Source organism: Nicotiana tabacum, chromosome 1, assembly GCF_000715075.1.
Source record: "Nicotiana tabacum cultivar K326 chromosome 1, ASM71507v2, whole genome shotgun sequence".
Classification (NCBI taxonomy): domain Eukaryota; kingdom Viridiplantae; phylum Streptophyta; class Magnoliopsida; order Solanales; family Solanaceae; genus Nicotiana; species Nicotiana tabacum.
This window is the reverse complement of record NC_134080.1, coordinates 44,736,011-44,760,714: the sequence shown is the minus strand read 5'-3', so window position 1 is coordinate 44,760,714 and position 24,704 is coordinate 44,736,011. Positions and strand designations below refer to the sequence as shown.

Here is a 24,704-nt window from a genome sequence, read left to right as displayed (position 1 = left end):
TTAACCACTAAAATTAGTTTATATTTCACATTGGGAGTTGTGTTACAGTAATAATTACATTTTCACTCTTTTCATTAAATTGTGATTCATAAATCTTTATGTTTACCCCAGACGTTCAATTTGCATTTTGTCTTTTCATATACAGTGTAGAAATTTTTTTTCCGCTATATAAGTAGGTTATCATTTCCCGATTTATTCACACAAATGCATCTAGTTTTAATACCCAAAACAGAAAAAAGAACGAAAAATGGATGCCGCGATCAAAACCATAATTGATGAAATGAAAGAAGATTTTATAAAAGCATTTGAGATCAAGTTTGATGAGTTCATTGAGAAGTATGAAAGGGATTTAAGAAGACTGTAACGACCCGACCAGTCGTTTTGAGGTTTTGCATTTCGCTTGTAGTTCTCGGGCATGCTTTCCCCATGTAATGCAATATGACTTATGTAAATCGTTGGTTTTGGTTTTCAGGATAATCGGAATAAACTTGGAAGAACAGTTCCCAGTTTGAAGCTTGAGATTTGAAAGGGTTGACCAATATTTAACTTGTTTGTATATGATCTCGGATTGGAATTTTATGATTTGGTTAGCTCCGTTAGGTGATTTGGGACTTAGGAGCGTAATCAGAATGCAATTGGAAGTCCATGGAAGGTTTAGGCTTAAATTGGCAAAATTGAGATTTCGGCATTTTCCGGTTGATAGGTGAGATTTTGATATAGAGGTCGGAATGGAATTCCGAGAGTTGCAGTAGCTTCGTTGTATCATTTGGGATGTGTGTGTAAAATTTCAGGTCATTCGGACGTGGTTTGGTTAGATTTTTGATCTAAAGCGTAATCTAGAAGATTTTGGGATTCTTAGGCTTGAATCCGATGCAAATTTGACATTTTGATGTTGTTTGGTGTGTTTCGAAGATTGGAATTTGAATGATGTTATGGGATATGTTGGCATGTTTGGTTGAGGTCCCGAGGGCCTTGGGGTGATTTCAGATGGTTAGCGGAGAAATTTGGAATTGTGTTGCAGCAGCTGATATTGCTGCTTCTGGTATTTTTGCTCCTGTGGTTTGGGGACCGCAGGTGCGGCGCCGCATATGCGTTGGAATGGCCGCAGAAGCGGACGAGGAGGAATTTGGCAGGGACAGTGAAGCGGTCAGGATAGCTGCATCTGCGGAGTCGAAGATGCGGAGTTTGTATCGCAGATGCGGATTATGGTCCCTTAAGTGATTTCCGTAGATACGGAGGGTAGACCGCAAATGCGGTACCGCATATGCGGTTAAAATGCCGCAGATGTGGAAAGGCCTAGGCAGAACATATAAGTCATTTTATTTCACGAGTTTGAGTTATTCCACCATTTTTTACTTCGGCTTGAGAGCTTTTGGACGATTTGGAAGAGGGATTTCAAGGGAACCTCGTTAAGGTAAGGATTTTGGAACTAAAACACATTTCTATGGTAGTATTTCATATATTAAGTCTGGAATTAAATGAATTAAAGGGCTAAAAATGGAGGATTAGGGCTTGAGTTGGGAGGCCTTAAATTGAGGATTTGAGGGGTCATTTGAACTCCGATTTTGGTATTCTTGATATGCATAGACTCGTGGGAAGATGGGGAATCTATTGATGTAAAAATTTCTGAGTTTCGAGAAGTGGTCCCGGGGCTCGAGTTTTGGTAATTTCAGGATTTGTGCGCTTTGTTGATTGTTTTCGCTTGGGCTTTTTTCCCGATAGATTTGACGCGCGTGGAGGCTGATTCGAGGGGCAAAGGCATTGCGAGCTAAAGATTTAGCCAGTTCGAGGTGAGTAATGATTGTAAATGATGCTCTGAGAGTTTGAAACCCCGGATTGCACGTCGTAGTGCTATATTGAGGTGAGGCACACGCTTGACGACGAGCGTGGGGTCGTGTACTGTAGACGTGTGATTTTTGACCCTCCCCGAGAATTTTCGCATATTTTGCCTAAATATTTAATTTAGGTCTAATATAGCTATTTCAACTATTTTTGACTTCTTTACTTTATTTTCGTCACAAAAATGAAAAAAATTACAAAAAAAAGATATATAAATTTTAGTTCATGTATTTCTCATAAACTCTAAAAATACAAAAATAGTACTTTATATTTTTATCTTTATATAAAAACGAAAATTACAAAAAAAAAAAACAAATAGTTTCATTAATGTTTTGTAGTCATTTTTATCTTGAAAAATATCCAAAAATAGTTTTGTTTTAATTATCACTCTCAGTTTAATAGTTATTTTGCTTGCGTAGGATTAATTAAATAAGGTCGTGTTTTTATTCTCGGTTACGGGGAAGGAATAATATTTGGGTTCAAACGACCTATTTTTAGGCCCAATACCTACTAACCTACCCTAAAACCTAGACTTATAAATACATCGACTCTTCAGACATTAGAAGAGTCACGACTCTTCGGACACAATAAGAGACACGGACAAGGGGGACCTCTTCAGACTTTGGAGATAAAAAGAGAATATAGGAACGAAGAAGGAGCGGAGGAAAAGGCAGCAAAGCTGCGCATGAAGAAGCAAAGCTTCTTGGTTTAAAGAAGCTGAAAAAAAGCAGCGAAAAGCTGCGCATGAATAATGAACAGAAAAAACGACCCCTATATTCTCGTTTTCTTCACGCCATCCATCATCGTCCACCTCTGTTTTTCGTCGGCAAACAAAACTCCATTTCAGCCGAAGAAATACCTTCCCCTACTGTGAGAACGGAAGTCGTTTGAGGGGTCAGTAATCATCTAAAACTCGAAGGCGCCGTCGAGTTCGTTGTTGAGAAACTCCCTTCGTTTGAGGTTGTCAGAGCTCAGGTCGTGGTCCCTTTTCAGGCCAAAATTTGTTGCCGATTTCTAAGCTGTTATCCATCGGCCGAGTTCCGATTGGAAGTCTGCGTGCTATTTGAGCTGTAGAATCGCTGCTGTTGTTTGTTCCTCTCGTTGCTGTCCTGTTGATTCACCCGTTCCTCTGTTACTATTCCGTCATTTAATCTTCTACTACTGTGCTGCCATTGTAGGTGAGTCTGACGTTTCTCTATTGTCCTCTATTTAGTTGAAGAATGTTTGAGTGATAATGCTATAGACATGTGAAATCTGGTGGAATTCTAATGTTTTTGAATATCAAAATACCATGTTTTATTCCAATGGTAATTGTGAAGCATTTGTTGAATTCACTTCGGATTGGGGTTCTGTTGATTAGTTCCAATTCATGAAAGTTACAAATGTTAGAAATCATTTTGTTAGTGATATCACTGCTCCAAAGTTAAAATCACTGTCGTTGGCTGCGGAAGTTGCACTTGCTTTGCTGAGTTCTATATCACTTAACATCTATTGTATTCTGCTTCTCCTCTCATTCTTAAAGGTACTGTCCCATAAAATTTTGCTCAAAGTTTGAATATGTTAGAGATTTAATGTATGCATTTGATTTTATTGTGATGAGTAGTTGATTGTTTGGTTTAAAGTTCTGAACAAAATAATGTGTTGTTTCATATTAATCCTTAAATAAATCCTTTGCTGTTTTTGGCCAATTTCCTTAAAACGATTTGGTTATCCTTAGTGGTTTAGTTCCATAGGAAATGTATTCCATGTATAGTTTAGTGTTTGGACCCATATTGAAATAAGCTTGAGTAATCTGCAATTGGAGGAGCAATTACAGTAGAAGCAAGTAGAGCAAATGAGTTGGTCTGAGAGTTTGGCTTTATTTGTAATCCAAGTAGTCTAGTCATTCGCCATAATAATCGTTTGTGAATCTGTTTGAAGAGGTGCGACTCGGCTTTATCTTTTCTTTTTTCATAATAATCATTCGTGAATCTCTTAACTTCAGGAACAATCTCAATGGTAGTTTAGGAAAGATATAGTTTATGACCTCGAAAACTTAGTTTGAATTTCCTTTAGAATTGGAACTGAGGTGCACCGCGCCAAATAAAATCTCAAATGCGTAGCCCTCATTTAACTATTTCTTTTAAATCCGTAGAATTCGAGGCGCGCCATTTAACAAATTTCCATGGCCCTCGCAAAGTTAAAACGCGTTAGTTGCTTTAGGTCCGCTATTTAAATAATTTTACCTTCCTAAATACGGGTGCGCATTTATGTGACCCAAATCCAAATCTCGACGAAGTTGAAATACGTTGATAACCACGGGTGCATTGATTGCGACGTGGTACGAAACGCGTTTTCACGACGTCGCAATTCTTTTAAAATAAATAATGATAATAAGCGGTTTCACAAGTAAAAGACACATAAGCTAGCATGTATTAAAATCAGATAAAATCAAATACAACGGTTAAGCGACTGTGCTAGAACCACGGAACCCGGGAATGCCTAACACCTTCTCCCGGGTTAACAGAATTCCTTACTCGGATTTCTGGTACGCGGACTGTTAATAGAGTCGTAAATTTCCTCGGTTCGGGATTCAACCAGTGACTTGGGACACCATTAATCTCTCAAGTGGCGACTCTGAATATTAATAATTAAATCCCGTTCCGATTGTCCTTTAAATGGAAAAACTCTTTTACGCCTCTTCCGGGTGTGTAGTAAAAAGGAGGTGTGACAGCTCTGGCGACTCTGCTGGGGATATCTTTTTTCCCTTCAAATCGATGCTATTAATAATTCTGGGGAATTGAACCCAGAATCTTTGGTTCAGGGTTCAGAATTCGAGCTTAGATAAATTGTTGTATTTAATTGTATCTGATTTTCCTACATGTTTTGTGCTGAATGTGCTAAATGGTACCGCTTTGATATTTTCTGAACTGTATATAAATTGTACCGACACCCTTATCTCTTCACCTCCGGGGATGTGCTTACTGGTTGAGACTCCCTATTCTGTTAGTATCATACCTTGAAGTAAGAAAGAGGCCGGACAAGTTACGAAGCCGGATGGCCTTTTGGTTCCCGGTAAGTTGCCCCCTCCTCGCCTCGAGTTGTCTGCTCGGGTACACAGTCTAGAACACTGACCCAGGTTTTGAACATAGAATAACGTGACTTCATGCCGTATCCCTAGTAGGAACGCTTATTTGCATCACGTTGCATTTGACTTAGGGGACTCAACACAGGGGTTGGGTCCGTCTAGGACTAGCAACCTGAAATGAAAAGACCATCCTGATGCATCCCACTTGCTCTGTACATATATTTGTTTCGAACTTGCATCCTGAAAAAAAAATGTTTTATTTTGTTTTACTAAAAAAAAGTCAAAGAAAAATATATAAAAAAAGAGTCTTTTAATTTTGGAAAGGTGGTTGTTGAAAAAGAAAAGGATAAAAAGAGTCTTTGTTTTAGTTTGAAAAACATAAGTTGTTTCATTGTTTGTTGAAAAAGGAAAGGAAAAAGAGTCTTTTATTTTTAGTTTGGAAAATAGGTTGTTTTATTATTTGTTGAAAAGAAAAAAAGAAAAAAAAAAGAGTCTCGTTTCTAAAAATAGTTTTTATTCGCTTATGAAATGCCAAAAATAAAAATGGATAAGTTTAAAATAGTTCGGTTAATTTACCCGAACTACGCGGGTTTGATTCTCACCGGATGTGAGATACGTAGGCAACCCTCATCGGGTCCAACCCCCCCTTTTGCTAAAAAAGCCAAAAACAAATTAAAAAAAACAAAAAAAAAACATGTCAAGATTTTTAATTTTGTCATAAATAAGTCGGGTGATGTCAATTTCCCCTTTTACAAAAAAAAATAATAGAAAAATATATAGGTCAAATTTCTAAGAAGTCGGGTGACGCTGTTTTATCAAGACATAGCCGAATGTTCCCGAAGGAGACGCCGGAAGGCTGACTTTGCATAAACAGCCACTTTTGGGTCATATTTAAGATTTGGTCCAGTTGACCCACACAGCCTTAAAAATCTTCGTCCCTGAGACGTTGAAAGGCCGTGTTTGCAACACCAGGTTTTTATTGTAATTTGAAAAGAAAAAAAAGAGTCAGCGGTCAGGTGAATACTGTTTGGATTTTTAGTCAAAATAAGCCGAGCCAGCTTCGGCAGTGTCTTAAACCGTTCTTGCCGAAATAGCCTTAGAGTATCTTTCAGTTGTCGAAAGGCTATTTTCGTAAAAGAATGGACAAGTTTGTAAAGTATCATAAAATAATCCTCCCGGCCTCAAAATTCATGTGAAAGTTGGAAGGGGCCACGTTTGCAAAAACAACCACTTGGTTAAAATTAGCAAACGGAGGAAGGAAGCTGGCCTTTTTGTTTTGAGGTTATAAATCTTTTGACTAGAATATGTGGGTTGTTTGATTTTTGAGTTTGTTGGTCATCTATCAAACCCTTAAACCCAGTTTGTTTTAACATGAAAATTAAAAAAAAAATGTTTAGTATTGTTTATCTTTTATTGGTCCGAACTACGCAAGGTCTGATTCATGCGGGGTCATGATACGTAGGCAATCTCCATAAGATTCGACCACAACAAAAAAAAAGAGAAAAAATCGAAAAAATGAAAAATGGAAAAACAAAATCGAAAAAAAGAAAAAAAAAGAAAAAAGAAAATGAAAAAAAGAGGAAAAGATGTTGTTAATAATGGGGACCGACTGAGTCCATTCTAACCTGTTTTGTTTTGAATCGCAAAGAAAGAAGGTAGTTGGTTTGTGGTAAGCCGGAAATACAAGACCTAGAAGCACACTTTGCGGGGATCAGGCCTGATAACAGAAGCACTCGAATCCTATTGGGAATTGTTGACTAAGGATGATGATATCAAAGTTGAAAATGGTTTGGACAATACTGATGCAAAGCTCAGTGGCTAAAGATGCCAATTTTGATAAAATGGGAGGACGTTCCGTTCCTTGGTTAGCAAGAGAGAAGCTTGTGGTGGCTTATTTTGTTGTCATTTCTGTTGTCCGGATTATTCTTAGGGTTGTAATCCGAATATTATCTTGTGTCAAACCTTCTTATCTTTCCATTTTGTCATATCAGTTTGTTTAAGTTTTGTCAAGGCTGTGTTAGGATTTTATTCTGCTTGTTTTGTTTGTTTTATTATTCAAACCATTTCGCCAGTAGTCTAATACAAAAGCCGGTCTTTTATTATTTTCAGTTTTCTTTTGATTAGTCCTTTTATCATTTTTATTCAAACGCCGATTCTAGTGACATGACATGCGCACACAATTTGGGCCTAATCTTAAAAGTTAATCATTAAACCCTGGGAAGGGGATCAAAGCATTTAAAGGAAATAAAACGGTTTGAGATTATTTGGACCCGAGTCGTGTGGAACTGGGGCAAGTAAAGCATAGAGAAAACCGTTAAATGCAAGGTTTGCCAAATTGACATGAGGGTCGTTCATGATAATGCGAGTGAGAGTGTTGCCCGGCAGTGCTTTAGAAAATGACAAATGAAAAAGCAAGTGTTTAACATAATTGTCAAGTCCAGCACCATCGGAAGAGACTATAAATCTATGTTCAATTGTGTTGTTTGCACTTGGCATGTTTTGAAGACTGGAATGACGAAGGCATTTTGTTCTGCTACCTAAACACTTTATCTTTTGTTACCCCTTTTGAGCTTTATTTGTTTTTCTTTCGTACTCCTCGTTCGGAATCAATAGCAACGACTAGGAAATATGAGCATGGAAGGTAAAAAAAAAATCAACAAAAAACGAAAAAAAAGAAAAAAGAAAAATGATAACAAAAAAAAAGTCAGATGAAAAAAGAGGAATTGGGAACTACGATTGACCTGATTCCTCAAAGAGGATACGTAGGCGCTTCACGGCTCGGTCATAGTTTTGAAAAATAAAAAAATATCAATTAAAATATCCCCAAGCAAGAAACTGGGGCAAAGGTCGCGTTCGTTGTAAATAAATCTAGTTCCGAAGATTGTAACTTTGAACCCAAAATTGATTTTTTTGAGCCTTTAATACCCTTTCTTTCTAGCCCTATCCAAAAAACCCACATTACGGTCCAAAGAAAGACCTTCTGATAAGTCTTCAAAAGATGCCAAGTCAGACGAATGAGAGTCTTACCGGCGAACATAACATTCTGTTCCACAGCAGAAAGGACTCTAATCTCCAGCAGAGAGAATCATACCGGCAACACTCCAAATCCCCAGCTGGAAAGTGATACAAATGAGAGAGTCTTATCGGTGAAAATCTGCACGAACACCATAAGGCTATGAAAGCTGAGAGAAAAACCAAAATAAGAGAGACTTGATAGTAAAAACCCTTCGGGCACTACAAGTCGAATAAGATTGAGAATCAGATGGGGAATTGCCAATTGAAGATCTTGAAAGATGATTGACAGCGGAGGATAGGCCATATGTGCATGTCATGACCATTAGAGTCGGTATCTGCGTTTGATAGGTTTTTATTTATAGTTTCTTTTGTTAAAGAGTCATCTTTTTCCTTTGTCTTTTTATTCTGTTCCCTTTTATCTTTTCCTTTCATAGAAAAATTCTCCAGTAGAGTCTGTTTGGTCAGAACAAGTGAGAAATGACTTCAAAATAGGCCATCGGCTTTCCAAGATGAGATCTGACTAATACATCCAAGTGGTATAGTCAGCAAGGAACAAGCGCGTGGCCAGTGACAAGAAAGATATCTCCAGCAAAAGGAGATTGACAAAAGGACTGACGAGTGTCAAGAGGGATATCCTTGCCAAAAACCAAAGGTCATAAACCTCAAGGCCGAGACCCGTGGACAAAACAAGGAGAGCAGTGAACATGATTTGGGAAATTCATGCGAGACTAAAAGGTCGGGAAAATGCAAGTTTCCGAGCCATGCCACGAAAGAAGAGGGATATCCCCAGCAGAAAGGGATTGTCCCCAGCAAATAATATTATCCCCAACAAGTTGTGGAACACACAACAAGGAAGGAGAAAGGGAAAACCATCCCAGTAGGAGTATCACAACCAACCACCACGTTTTAAACTAACAAATTTTGTTTGATTTGAAACAGGTAAAGAAAATGGCATTGATGCCAGAAATGCATGCCACAAGGGATATCATCAAAACTGGGGCAGAAAATTTTCCTTCCATTTAGAAAATTTTCTGGAAGTCAGGTACCCATTTGGGGAAGAATAAATATAACACCAGTTTCAAGGGAAGTGGTCTCTGAACTAGTATTGCCCCCAACATAATAAGTTTCAATGGAGGAAGTTGTTCCCCAGCAGACAGAACAAAGGGATGAATCTTGTGCTCAGAAAAGCAAAATGCCAGTATCATTCCCAACAACCTTTCGAAGAGTGAAGCACTAGTTCTGAAAGAATCAGAATCCCCCAGCAGTGTTATCCTCGACAGTGTTATCCACAACTGATAACATTTTATCCCCCAACAGGTAAGTAAATAATTCCCCAACAGTGTTATCACCAACAGTCTCGAGGAGTCCAACACAAGTTTAGTGAAAATCGGTATCCTCGGCGGTTCCTTTCGGGGAAAGGAAAAACGAGTCGTAAGGGAGGTAGTCTTCGAAGAAAGAAGCTATGTAAAAAAAAAAAAAAAAAAGAAAGAAAAAAAAAAGAAAGAGAAAAAAGAAAAAGGGGGAAGTAGCTTGGAGAGGAATGAAACATCCTACTCAAAAGGAAGTAATTTTGGAAGGAGTAAGATAACATATTTACTCAGCAGAGTTATCCACAGCAGTGTTATCCCCAGTGGATCATCGAGATGTAGAAGCATCATCGACAGAGTTTCGGGCAACCTAGAGTGGGTAAGGAAGAAAAGGAAATGTCATCCCCATCAAAATAATCCCCAGCAGTTTCGAGGGAAGACAACACATGTAAGTAAATAATTCAGGAAGAAGGAAATGGTTCACGCATAGGAAACGCATTTCCTCCTAAGTTTACTTTGACCCGTAGGAGATGCATTTCCTCCTAAGTTTGTTTTAGTTTCACCCATAGGAGATGCATTTCCTCCTAAGTTTAGTTTTACCCCTAGGAGACGCATTTCCTCCTAGGTTTGCTTTACCCATAGGAGATGCATTTCCTCTTAAGTTTAGTTTCACCCATAGGAGAGGCATTTTCTCCTAAGTTTAGTTTCACCCATAGGAGAGGCATTTCCTCCTAAGTTTAGTTTCACCCATAGGAGATGCATTTCCTCTTAAGTTTGTTTTTACCCATAGGAGATGTATTTCTTCCTAAAATTTATTTTTACCCATAGGAGATGCATTTCCTCCTAAGTTTGTTTTAGTTTCACCCATAGGAGATGCATTTCCTCCTAAGTTTAGTTTCACCCATAGGAGAGGCATTTCCTCCTAAGTTTAGTTTCACCCATAGGAGAGGCATTTCCTCTTAAGTTTAGTTTCACCCATAGGAGATGCATTTTCTCCTAAGTTTACTTTTACACATAGGAGATGCATTTCCTCCTAAGTTTGTTTTAGTTTTACCCATAGGAGATGCATTTCCTCCTAAGTTTAGTTTCACCCATAGGAGAGGCATTTCCTCCTTAGTTTAGTTTCACCCATAGGAGAGGCATTTCCTCCTAAATTTGTTTTTACCCATAGGAGATGCATTTCCTCCTAAGTTTGTTTTAGTTTTACCCATAGGAGATGCATTTCCTCCTAAGTTTAGTTTCACCCATAGGAGATGCATTTCCTCCTAAGTTTAGTTTCACCCATAGGAGATGCATTTCCTCCTAAGTTTAGTTTCACCCATAGGAGATGCATTTCCTCCTAAGTTTGTTTTTACCCATAGGAGATGCATTTCCTCCTAAGTCCTAGGTTTGCTTTACCCATAGGAGATGCATTTCCTCTTAAGTTTAGTTTCACCCATAGGAGAGGCATTTTCTCCTAAGTTTAGTTTCACCCATAGGAGAGGCATTTCCTCCTAAGTTTAGTTTCACCCATAGGAGATGCATTTCCTCCTAAAGTTTATTTTACCTATAGGAGAGACATTTCCTCCTAAAGTTTATTTTACCAATAGGAGATACATTTCCTCCTAAGTTTAGTTTCACCCATAGGAGAGGCATTTCCTCCTAAGTTTACTTTTACCCATAGGAGAGACATTTCCTCCTAAGTTTACTTTTACCCATAGGGGAGGCATTTCCTCTTAAGTTTACTTTTACCCCTAGGAGACGCATTTCCTCCTAAGTTGTTAAAGTCAGGAGTCCGCCTGGAGAACAGAGACATACTTTTCAAGTTTGACGTCAGGAGTCCGCCTGAAGAACGGAGACATACAGTTTAAATTTTAAAAATCAGGAGTCCGCCTAGAGAATAGAGACATTCAATTTCAAATTTAGCAATCAGGAGTCCGCCTGGAGAACAGAGACATACTTTTCAAGTTTAACGTCAGGAGTCCACCTGAAGAATGGAGACATACAGTTTAAATTTCAAAAAATCAAGAGTCCGCCTAGAGAATAGAGACATTCAATTTTAAATTTAGCAATCAGGAGTCCGCCTGGAGAACAGAGACATACTTTTCAAGTCTGTTGTCAGGAGTCCGCCTGAAGAACGGAGACACACAGTTCAAGTATTGGTTGAAGTCAGGAGCCCCCCTGAATAACAGAATGACGATTTATTGGTTGAAATCAGGAGTCCGCCTGGAGAACAGAGACATACTTTTCAAGTCTGATGTCAGGAGTCCGCTTGAAGAACGGAGACACACAGTTCAAGTATTGGTTGAAGTCAGGAGCCCCCCTGAATAACAGAATGTCAATTTATTGGTTGAAGTCAGGAGCCCGCCTGAAGAGAGGAATGACGTTTATTTTTAAAAGTTGTTGTTGAAGTTGGGAGCCCACCCATATAACAGAGGCATACTTTTCAGTCTTTTCGTTTCAAATGTTGAAGTTGGGAGCCCGCCCATAGAACAGAGGCATACATTTCAGTCTTTTCATTTCAAGTGTTGAAGTTGGGAGCCCGCCCATAGAACAGAGGCATACATCTCAGTCTTTTCATTTCAAGTGTTGAAGTTGGGAGCCCGCCCAGATAACAGAGGCATACATTTCAGTCTTTTTATTCCAAGTGTTGAAGTTGGGAGCCCGCCCATAGAACAGAGGCATACATTTCAGTCTTTACATTTCAAGTGTTGAAGTTGGGAGCCCGCCCATAGAACAGAGGCATACATTTCAGTCTTTTCATTTCAAGTGTTGAAGTTGGGAGCCCGCCCATAGAACAGAGGCATACATTTCAGTCTTTTCATTTCAAGTGTTGAAGTTGGGAGCCCGCCCATAGAACAGAGGCATACATTTCAGTCTTTTCATTTCAAGTGTTGAAGTTGGGAGCCCGCCCATAGAACAGAGGCATACATTTCAGTCTTTTCATTTCAAGTGTTGAAGTTGGGAGCCCGCCCATAGAACAGAGGCATACATTTCAGTCTTTTCATTTCAAGTGTTGAAGTTGGGAGCCCGCCCATAGAACAGAGGCATACATTTCAGTCTTTTCATTTCAAGCGTTGAAGTTGGGAGCCCGCCCATAGAACAGAGGCATACATTTCAGTTTTTACATTTCAAGCGTTGAAGTTGGGAGCCCGCCCAGATAACAGAGGCATACATTTCAGTCTTTTCATTTCAAGTGTTGAAGTTGGGAGCCCGCCCATATAACAGAGGAATACATTCAGCATTAATTTTCAAGTATTAAAGTTGGGAGCCCGCCCATACAACATAGGCATACATTTCAAGATCAAGTCAGAGGACAATAAAATAGAGGGTTACAATAGGAATCCCCAGCAGGAAACAATAAAATTCCCCGGCACCGGGAAGCAGAAGGTTGCAACAAGAGGTCCCAGCACAAACTCAAGTGCATGTGTCAAAAAGAAGAAAAGCACCGGAAAACATGCAAGAAGACAAGAAAGCAAGACAACAAGAGAAATTGCAGTCTAGCCTAGCTTCTTCTTTTCTTTTAAGCACGGTGTAACAAGGAGATCGGTAAGCAGTGGTAATAGCATGCAACAACAGTAACATTGCAGTCCTACGGTAGTCCCAGCTACCAAAATTTCCCGAACTACATTGACTTGATTCCTGTTTAGCCCAGGATATGTAGGAAACCTTTGAAGCAAAGGTTCGGTTAAATCTTTTTCAAAAAATGCTTCACACGGAGTACTCGGATAGGCAAAAATCGCTCGCTTCATCTTTGCACGAAAACCCTTCGTATTTTCGGGCAAAGAGGGGCAGCTGTAGACGTGTGATTTTTGACCCTCCCCGAGAATTTTTGCATATTTAGCCTAAATATTTAATTTAGGTCTAATATAGCTATTTCAACTATTTTTGACTTCTTTACTTTATTTTCGTCACAAAAATGAAAAAAAATTACAAAAAAAAGATATATAAATTTTAGTTCATGTATTTCTCATAAACTCTAAAAATACAAAAATAGTACTTTATATTTTTATCTTTATATAAAAACGAAAATTACAAAAAAAAAAAACAAATAGTTTCATTAATGTTTTGTAGTCATTTTTATCTTGAAAAATATCCAAAAATAGTTTTGTTTTAATTATCACTCTCTGTTTAATAGTTATTTTGCTTGCGTAGGATTAATTAAATAAGGTCGTGTTTTTATTCTCGGTTACGGGGAAGGAATAATATTTGGGTTCAAACGACCTATTTTTAGGCCCAATACCTACTAACAAACCCTAAAACCTAGACTTATAAATACATCGACTCTTCAGACAAGAGACACGGACAAGGGGGACCTCTTCAGACTTTGGAGATAAAAAGAGAATACAGGAACGAAGAAGGAGCGGAGGAAAAGGCAGCAAAGCTGCGCATGAAGAAGCAAAGCTTCTTGGTTTAAAGAAGCTGAAAAAAAAGCAGCGAAAAGCTGCGCATGAATAATGAACAGAAAAAACGACCCCTATATTCTCGTTTTCTTCACGCCATCCATCATCGTCCACCTCTATTTTTCGTCGGCAAACAAAACTCCATTTCAGCCGAAGAAATACCTTCCCCTACTGTGAGAACGGAAGTCGTTTGAGGGGTCAGTAATCATCTAAAACTCGAAGGCGCCGTCGAGTTCGTTGTTGAGAAACTCCCTTCGTTTGAGGTTGTCAGAGCTCAGGTCGTGGTCCCTTTTCAGGCCAAAATTTGTTGCCGATTTCTAAGCTGTTATCCATCGGCCGAGTTCTAATTGGAAGTCTGCGTGCTATTTGAGCTGTAGAATCGCTGCTGTTGTTTGTTCCTCTCGTTGTTGTCCTGTTGATTCACCCGTTCCTCTGTTACTATTCCGTCATTTAATCTTCTACTACTGTGCTGCCATTGTAGGTGAGTCTGACGTTTCTCTATTGTCCTCTATTTAGTTGAAGAATGTTTGAGTGATAATGCTATAGACATGTGAAATCTGGTGGAATTCTAATGTTTTTGAATATCAAAATACCATGTTTTATTCCAATGGTAATTGTGAAGCATTTGTTGAATTCACTTCGGATTGGGGTTCTGTTGATTGGTTCCAATTCATGAAAGTTACAAATGTTAGAAATCATTTTGTTAGTGATATCACTGCTCCAAAGTTAAAATCACTGTCGTTGGCTGCGGAAGTTGCACTTGCTTTGCTGAGTTCTATATCATTTAACATCTATTGTATTCTGCTTCTCCTCTCATTCTTAAAGGTACTGTCCCACAAAATTTTGCTCAAAGTTTGAATATGTTAGAGATTTAATGTATGCATTTGATTTTATTGTGATGAGTAGTTGATTGTTTGGTTTAAAGTTCTGAACAAAATAATGTTTTGTTTCATATTAATCCATAAATAAATCCTTTGCTGTTTTTGGCCAATTTCCTTAAAACGATTTGGTTATCCTTAGTGGTTTAGTTCCATAGGAAATGTATTCCATGTATAGTTTAGTGTTTGGACCCATATTGAAATAAGCTTGAGTAATCTGCAATTGGAGGAGCAATTACAGTAGAAGCAAGTAGAGCAAATGAGTTGGTCTGAGAGTTTGGCTTTATTTGTAATCCAAGTAGTCTAGTCGTTCGCCATAATAATCGTTTGCGAATCTGTTTGAGGAGGTGCGACTCGGCTTTATCTTTTCTATTTTCATAATAATCATTCGTGAATCTCTTAACTTCAGGAACAATCTCAATGGTAGTTTAGGAAAGATATAGTTTATGACCTCGAAAACTTAGTTTGAATTTCCTTTAGAATTGGAACTGAGGTGCACCGCGCCAAATAAAATCTCAAATGCGTAGCCCTCATTTAACTATTTCTTTTAAATCCGTAGAATTCGAGGCGCGCCATTTAACAAATTTCCATGGCCCTCGCAAAGTTAAAACGCGTTAGTTGCTTTAGGTCCGCTATTTAAATAATTTTACCTTCCTAAATACGGGTGCGCATTTATGTGACCCAAATCCAAATCTCGACGAAGTCGAAATACGTTGATAACCACGGGTGCATTGATTGCGACGTGGTTCGAAACGCGTTTTCACGACGTCGCAATTCTTTTAAAATAAATAATGATAATAAGCGGTTTCACAAGTAAAAGGCACATAAGCTAGCATGTATTAAAATCAGATAAAATCAAATACAACGGTTAAGCGACTGTGCTAGAACCACGGAACCCGGGAATGCCTAACACCTTCTCCCGGGTTAACAGAATTCCTTACTCGGATTTATGGTACGCGGACTGTTAATAGAGTCGTAAATTTCCTCGGTTCGGGATTCAACCGGTGACTTGGGACACCATTAATCTCTCAAGTGGCGACTCTGAATATTAATAATTAAATCCCGTTCCGATTGTCCTTTAAATGGAAAAACTCATTTACGCCTCTTCCGGGTGTGTAGTAAAAAGGAGGTGTGACATGTACTATTGGGGATTATGACTTGGTCCGTCACGATTGATGATTTTACCGCGTATTTGACTAAAAACTAATTGTTATCATCATTATTTGGGTTGAATGCCATATTTGGGCCTAGTGCCAGCTATTTGAACCCTTCGGGGATTGTTGTTGATATTTCCTTACTGTTTTGATTTTATACTTGAACTCAGCCATGTTATTTTCAAAACTCAGCCAAGTTTATTTTGCTTTAACACTTGAAATGATATTTCAAATAACATTTTGGGCTGAGCATCATGTTTTACTGTTGCCTGAGTGGCTTATGTGATTTTTGACTGAGTAAGGCCGAGGGCCTGTATTGTGAGGATACTTTTGGATCGAGCTGCACGTCGCAGCAGTGAGATACTGATTTGATTAATAGGCCGAATGCATGAGATATGTACACCACGATGTGGCTTGTTGATTGATATGAGGCCGAGGGCCTAGATTTGATGCCACGAGATGGCTTGATATTGTTCTTGGGCCGTAAAGGGCCCCTCCAGAGTCTGTACATCCCCAGTGAGCGCGGGTACCCATTGTGATGTGAGATTGAGCCCAAGGGGCTGGTATTATTCTGAGATTGAGCCCGAGGGGCTGGTAATATTTTGAGACATTGCCCGAGGGGCGGATTTGATGACATTATGCCCCAGGGGCGAACCTTATGTGCTTATCTTTTCTTATTTGCCTGCCATTTACCTATTTAAATTGTGTATTTGTGCTCGAGGGGCAGATTTATGTGCTTATCTGCACTAATTGTTTTGCATTCATTTGCATAACTGTTGAAAAAGTCATTTTCAAAGAAGTTTCAAACTGAGCTAAGATGTTTTAAGAGATTTTACAGCTTCACTGCTTTCTTACTGGATTTGAACTGCTTCTATACAGTATCCTGATATGCTTTACGTGATTTCTTACCATTCAGACTTTAGTTATGATTATTACTCACTGAGTTGGAGTATTCACTTTAATCCCTACACCTTGTATGCCGATTCAGGTATTTCTGAACTCGGTAGCGGGTATTGGCTGGTCGGATGCAGAATCATCGGAATTTAGCAAGGTAGTTGCCGACGTTCGCAGCACCACTTTTCTCTCTCTTCATTTCATTAGTTTGTATTTGTACACTTCAGACTTTCAGTTGTATTTATACCCTAGTAGATGCTCGTGACTTGTGACACCCCGATTAGGGCTGCGTTGGGTTGTATTTTTGCTATCTATTATCACTAAATCATGTTTAGACTGCTTTTATATTGTTAAACTATTTTAAAAAGTGAGTTGGGTTTAATTGGCTGGCCTTGTCTTCGCGAGAGGCGCCATCACGATCGGGTTCGGGGTTAGGGTCGTAAATAAGTTGGTATCAGAGCCTAGATTACATAGGTCTCACGAGTCATGAGCAGGTTTAGTAGAGTCTTGCGGATCGGTACGGAGACGTATGTATCCTCGAGAGGCTACAAAACCTTTATTAAAACTTCACATTCTTCAATTCTAATCGTGCGCCCTTGATTTAGCTTTAAAAGTAACTCTTGAATTCTTTCCACGCATTCGTATGCACGCATGAGCACTCAATATCAGATGTGCCTCGATGGCTTGTGATTCCCTGATCAAGGGGCGAGATGTGATCTCTGTAAGTTGATGTTGGGCCAGTCTGGAGGATTTGAGGCCGGAACTTTGCCTATAGCTTGAGCACCGAGGTGCTGATTGTGTGAACTAGTATTTTTGAACTCATATGTTTGGTAGTGTCCCTACTAGTGGGAGTGACGGTTGGATAACTATGTGATGAGTATGCTAGTACTGCAAGATATATCCATATGATTTGGAGGAGACGAGAAGGGTCTACTAGAGGATAGAAGAACTATTAGGTGCTTGAATTCCATCTTAATTCGAGGTATAGCCCCGAGTTATGGGCGTGTGAAGGATCTTTTCATGATTCCCAGTTATGAGTGAAGTAAATTTCATGTTGCGGTATGAGTTTAGACTCAGGAAGACTAAGTGACTGCGTACAGTTTATGACGGTGGAAGGTATACAGAAATGTTAGTTAGAGGCAAAGCATGTGGGTTGTCTCCTACGAAGTGTTCTGAGGTTGTGCGTTCCTTATGTGTCTGTTAGAAGATCTCATTTGCGAGTGAAAGATATGTGTTGCAATTTAATTGGGTCGCTTAGAGAATGGGTGTAACTGTTGCGAGGGTGGAATGCGAGATTTGCAGAAGAGTTAAAATTCTAGATGATCTATGTTTTCATAAGCTTATAAAAGATTTGAGTTTAATCTCACTATGGTATCATGGCATCAATAAAGTATAATCGTTATGAGTTATTGAGTGTGTGTTGATCTATGGCTTCGATCCAAGTGGGGGAGTCCGCTATTGATTAGGGGATTGCACGGTTAGGTGTTATGGTGAATCAGTTATGGCTTGTGGAAATTGTGACTGAGGATGGCTCGAGTAAAGGAAAATTTTGACAGAGGTTATATTATGCTACATAGGGTATGAGAATCATGGAATGTCTTGAGTTGTTGGTAATGGATGCTCGGTGCATAGAGCAGGAAGTGGCTTGGTTGTTCTAGGATGAGGTTACACTCAGCGGTGTTGAAGTACTATTGAGGCACGGGTGGTTCTGTTCGTTTGGTCAGGCTAATTGCAATTTGAATAGAGTGAATGACTCTCGAGAATGGTTCTAATGTGTTCAAGATTCTACATGTAAATTGGGGAATTTTAAGGTTGTATATGTGGTTAGAAACTGGGTTTTCATTGGAAAATGTCAAGACTTGTGGTATTTTCTATATTAATTATGGGATTCTATGTATCAGTATCAGGAAGGTAAAGGTAACGGATTTAGATTCGCAGGAAGTTTTCTCAGAGTAAAGTATTTTGAATGTGGTGTTTTTAGGAATATTTAAGAGAGTATTCAACTGCTTATGAGTCTTGGACGGTGTGGTTTTGTGCTTGGGTATCGCGTGGTGAGTCTGGGTTGAGGAATTGTGGCGTTGTAGCAAGAAGACGTATTACGCTAATGGTAGATCAGAGGGAAACTCGGATAGATGGGATAGCGTGGTAGTAGGCCAGATCGGTATGGTAAGGATATGATTAGTTCCTTGGATGTTTACGAGGTAATGAGTCTCTGCAGGTGTTTCGCGGCAATTCTTTTGGGTTTTAGTGACATGCGTAGCTCAGTTGAGTTAGAAGGATTCAGTCCTGATGAGTTAATGTTGTGCAAAAGGAATTCGGGGAGTTCTAGATGGTTTCCACCACAGTTAGAGAGGTATATTTTTCCTATTGGCGTGAGGAGTATGGGATGTATAGTGGTTCTCTTCTAGATGGGACCAATGGGAAGTTCTTGGCTAGTGGAATGCATAGTTGATTGTGGTTCGGAAGGGATATGAAGTCTCATGGTTATCCTAGGATGGTTCGGGTTATGCAGTATGTTGTGAAGGAGTGAGAATCGCGTGTGTAAGGTTGCGGTTAAATTCTAAAAAAAAGGTCACAAACTCTTAGGCGGCGGGCAGTTTTAGACAATTAGAGGAACGAGCTTCAGATAATTAGAGAAAGGGTCTTCGGATGATTAAGGAAATGGTATTGATAATTTGGGGTGATTTGACGAGGGCATATGTTTCAGAAAGGTCAATGTAATTAAGTTGATGATACTTCGGTAGTATTGCGGTATTTTCTTGTTATCGACTGTTGATATTCGAGTTTGCTTGGTGGCGCAGAGGAATTCTAGATTATCTCTCATGGAATGATTGGGTATTTGAGGTGTGGTATGCATTTGGAAAGCGGGATTGGGACCAGATATATTGATTCATAGACCATATGTAGTTGGAGACAGAAAGTTCTCATATTCAGGCTATGTGGTGGTTGTGAGTCGTATGTATCGGCACTGTTTAGTGACTATCGGGATTTGGAGACCCGAGCGAATCTTTTGTTGCTTGGTATGTTAGATTTTGGATGTGATATTGGGTTCAGATTGTTTGTCTCTGTGTGGTGTCATTCTGGACTATTGCGCTAAGGCGACGCTGTTGGCTATGCCGGAAATGTCACAGATTGAGTGGCGAGGTTCGACGGATTATGTCCTAGTAGAGTGGTTTTATATTTCGAAGACCCAGCAGACGGCTGGGAAGGATTATTTTTCTTAGTTGGGTTTTTCGTGATAGATGTTAGTGCAGAGGCTCCTACCATTGATTTAGTTCCGATGGTGAGGGACTTTTCGGATATGTTTCTTGTGGTCGGGCATGTCGTCGGGCAAGGTTGTTGATTTTGGTATTGATTTGATGTCGGGCACCGTATCGTATGGCACCGGCAGAGTTAAAGGAGTTAAAGAGCAACTCCAGGATTTTCGTGATAAGGAGTTCGTTGGCAGGCCAATGTGGATGCGTGTTCTAATTTGAGCCGGCTTGGTTGGCTCCGAATTGTACTATTGAGGGATATGTTGATTCGATTGTTATTGAGCTTATTAGTAATCTGGAGAGATCCATGAATTACCTTTCTGTGTAGCGAGATGTTATGATTTGTTGGCTATGGGCACATATTATGCGGTTCTATTGGGGTTTCATGGTGGAAGTCGAGCGGGAAGAGTGACTGGTGTTGCTCGGCGAATGGTGTATCGGTTATGTCCTTTCGGGTTAGTGTGGTGTATGTTATTTGCTTCACCATGGGTATGATGATTTGCTTTGGTTCCAGACATCGAATTGTGCATGGTCGTTGATTTCGAGCATAGTGACTTAAGGTGGTTCATGTGGAGCAGTGTTGGATAGGATCGCACATCGCAACGAAGTTATATGGAGGTATGACCTTGTGGGTTAGATTCGTGTGTTCTGTTCCTATGATGTGAGACGGGTTCTCAGCCTTGTGTTGTGGTGGTACTGGTGAACCTGAGGTACAACTCTTTCATCTGAGTCATTTTCATGATTTGAGTATGTTTGGACTGTTGCGTATTGGTGCGTGTATTGTGCAAGTTGTGGCTTAGGCCTGTATGGATGTGTCATGTCACCAGAGTAATGTGTTGGATTAGAGGAGATCATTGGGGATCATTAATAAATATGAACGGATGCGATTTCAGCATGTTGGAATGATAGTATCGAGCTTCGATTCAGAAATTTGCTATGGTATTTGCCAAGGAAGAAGTGGCTTCATGAATGGTTGATCTAGGAAATGGTTATGGCTTACCGCGTGTCTTAGTGATCATTGGTAGTATATAAAAGTGTTGGTATGAGACTTTAGTTGATAAGAGTTTTTCTATCGGTATGCGGATGTTGTGTGCAACTGCTGTGGTTAGAAGTTATCACTACAAGTCTTGAGTTATGTGGTATATCATGTGATCGCACCGAAGATAGCATATATGGTTTGTTATAGCTTGTTCGTACTTATTCACAGTATAAATGTGAGATTCTGATCGTGTTGATGATTTTAGAAGTGGAAATGCGGTTCTATTGTTTATGGACTAGGATGGATTGTGAAATTTTAGTTATATTGTGTTATCAAACCTATGTGAATAGGGTGACGTGGGGTCACCCCCGGGTATGTGCATGGTGAGGTTATTTAGCAATTGGTTGGCTTTTGGAACAACTCTGGGCACATTCGAGGACGAACGTATGTTTAAGTGGGGGAGGATGTAACGACCCGACCGGTCATTTTGAGCTTTTGCATTTCGCTCGCCAGTTCTCAGGCATGACTTGCCCCGTGTAATGTAATATGACTTATGTAAATAGTTTGTTTTGGTTTTAAGGATAATCGAAATAAACTTGGAAAAATAGTTCCCAGTTTGAAGCTTGAGATTTGAAAGGATTGACCAATATTTGACTTGTTTGTATATGATCTCGGATTAGAATTTTATGATTTGGTTAGCTCCGTAGATGATTTGGGACTTAGGAGCGTGATCGAAATGCATTTTATAAGTCCGTGGAAGATTTAAGCTTGAATTGGCAAAATTGAGATTTCGGCATTTTCCGGTTGATAGGTGAGATTTTGATATAGAGGTCGGAATGGAATTTCGACAGTTGCACTAGCTTCGTTGTGTCATTTGGGATGTGTGTGTAAAATTCCAGGTCATTCGGACGTGGTTGGGTTGGGTTTTTGATCTAAAGCGTAATCTAGAAGATTTTGGGATTCTTAGGCTTGAATCCGATGCAAATTTGGCATCTTAATGTTGTTTGGTGTGTAGCGAAGGTTGGAACAAGTTTGAATGATGTTATGGGATATGTTGGCATGTTTGGTTGAGGTCCCGAGGGCCTCGGGGTGATTTTGGATGGTTAGCGGAGAAATTTGGAATTGTGTTGCAGCAGCTGATATTGCTACTTCTGGTATTTTTGTCGTTGGAATGGCTGCAAAAGCGGACGAGGAGGAATTTGGCAGGGACCGCAGAAGCGGTCAGGATAGCCGCATCTGCGACTGCAGATGCAGAGTTTGTATCGCAGATGCTGATTATAGTCCCTTAAGTGATTTCCGCATATGCGGAGGGTAGACTGCAAATGCGGTACCGCAGATGTGGTTAAAATGCCGCAGATGCATAAAGGCTTGGGCAGAACATATAAGTCATTTTATTTCGCGAGTTTGAGTTATTCCACCATTTTTAACTTCGTCTTGAGAGCTTTTGGACGATTTGGAAGAGGGATTTCAAGGGAACCTCTTTAAGGTAAGGATTTTGGACCTAAAACACATTTCTATGGTAGTATTTCATATATTAAGTCTGAAATTAAATGAATTAAAAGGCTAAAAATGGAGGATTAGGGCTTGAGTTAGGAGGCCTTAAATTGAGGATTTGAGGGGTCATTTGAACTCCGATTTTGGTATTCTTGATATGCATAGACTCGCGGGAAGATGAGGAATCTATTGATGTAAAAATTTCTGAGTTTCAAGAAGTGGGACCAGGGCTCGGATTTTGGTAATTTCGGGATTTGTGCCCTTTGTTGATTGTTTTCGCTTGGGCATTGTTCCCTTAGCATATTTTGACGTACTCGTTCTGATTTTAGATAGATTTGACGCGCGTTGAGGCCGATTCAAGGGGAAAAGGCATCGCGAGCTAGAGATTTAGCCAGTTCGAGGTGAGTAATGATTGTAAATGATGCTCTGAGGGTTTGAAACCCCGAATTGCACATCGTAGTGCTATATTGAGGTGAGACACACGATTGACGATGAGTGTGTGGTCGTGTACTATTGGGGATTGTGATTTGGTCCGTCCTGATTGATGATTTTACCGCGTATTTGACTGAAAACTAATTGTTATCATCATTATTTGTGCTGAATGCCATATTTGGGCCTAGTGCCAGCTATTTGAACCCTTTGGGGATTGTTGTTGATATTTCCTCACTATTTTGATTTTATACTTGAACTCAGTCATGTTATTTTTCCACTGTTTTCAAAACTCAACCAAGTTTATTTTGCTTTAACACTTGAAATGATATTTCAAATAACATTTTGGGCTGAGCATCATGTTTTACTGTTGCCCGAGTGGCTTATGTGATTTTTGATTGAGTAAGGCCGAGGGCCTGTATTGTAAGGATACTTTTGGATCGGGTTGTATGTCGCAGCAGTGAGATACTAATTTGATTATGAGGCCGAGGGCCTAAGATATGTACGCCACGAGGTGGCTTGTTGATTGATATGAGGCCGAGGGCCTAGATTTGATGCCACGAGATGGCTTGATATTGCGCTTGGGTCGTAAGGGGCCCCTCTGGAGTCTGTACATCCCCAGTGAGCGCGGGTACCCATTGTGATGTGAGATTGAGCCCGAGGGGCTGGTACTGTTCTGAGACATTGCCCGAGGGGCGGATTTGATGACATTGTGCCTGAGGGGCGAACCTTATGTGCTTATCTTTTCTTATTTGCCTGTCATTTACCTGTTTAAATTGTGTATTTGTGCCCGAGGGGTGAATTTCTGTGCTTATCTGCACTAATTGTTTTTCATTCATTTGCATAACTATTGAAAAAGTCATTTTCAAAGAAGTTTCAAACTGAGCTAAGATGTTTTAAGAGATTTTACAGCTTCACTGCTTTCTTACTGGATTTGAACTGCTTCTATACAGCATCCTGATATGATTTACGTGATTTCTTACCATTCAGACTTTAGTTATGATTATTACTCACTGAGTTGGAGTACTCACTTTACTACCTGCACCTTGTGTGCAGATTTAGGTATTTCTGAACCCAGTAGCGGGTATTAGCTAGTCGGATGCAGAATCATCGGAGTTTAGCAGGGTAGTTGCTGACGTTCGCAACACCGCTTTTCTCTCTCTTCATTTCATTAGTCTGTATTTGTACACTTCAGACTTTCAGTTATATTTATACCCTAGTAGATGCTCGTGATTTGTGACACACCGGTTAGGGCTGTGTTGGGTTGTATTTCCGCTATCTATTATCACTAAATCATGTTTAGACTGCTTTTATATTGTTAAACTGTTTTAAAAAGTGAGTCGGGTTTAATTGGCTGGCCTTGTCTTCGCGAGAGGCGTCATCACGACCGGGTTCAGGGTTAGGGTCGTGACAAAGACTCAAGGACAAGCTCGATAGGCTGGAGAGGATTGTACGATATGGGGGTAATGGTGGCAGTATAGACGATAGTTCCTTTGACTCTGACGATATGGATGATTAGTTTTTTATTTTATGCTCTTTTTTGGTGTTTTTGTGGCGGTAGTCTATGTTTTTGTGGAAGTATTTGGAATCTGGAAGATGGCTATGTAATTTTATTTTATATTAATATAATATCTTTTTGTTTAAGTCTTTATCTGCCTTACTTTTGATAATAATTCCTCTTCAAATTCAAGAAAAAGCTTAATAATGACTAAACTTTTATGGTTAGATATGTGAAAAAATCAAACAACCCCACATATAGTATTAGAAGCTATATAACCCAATATATAATAATGGAGAGAAGTCTAAAATAGTGCAAAATTGGTATCTAGAACAAGTTAGTGGAATTAAATAATTTAAAATTTTGTTTCTTGTCTGGATGTATATATTGCGAAACCATAATGTCCCTACAAAAGATGTGCACAATTCAGATTTTTTACCCTAAGTTTGACCAATTTATTAATTGAAATAAAGTTGTAAGGATTGAATATTATAATTTTGATGGTGTGTTTTTA

The 24,704-nt window shown here is 39.5% G+C and overlaps 1 long non-coding RNA gene across 2 annotated transcripts; it reads left to right on the top strand.

Moving 5' to 3' along the window:
* Window positions 1-2,415: 2,415 nt before the first annotated feature.
* On the top strand, window positions 2,416-24,341 carry LOC107760477 (uncharacterized). Of its 2 annotated transcripts, XR_012708116.1 has the most exons (3): window positions 2,416-14,091; window positions 16,631-16,693; window positions 23,749-24,341. It is a non-coding gene; the product is annotated as an uncharacterized LOC107760477 (long non-coding RNA). The 2 variants fall into 2 exon arrangements; XR_012708118.1 differs by lacking the exon at window positions 16,631-16,693.
* The last annotated feature ends 363 nt before the right edge of the window (window positions 24,342-24,704 follow it).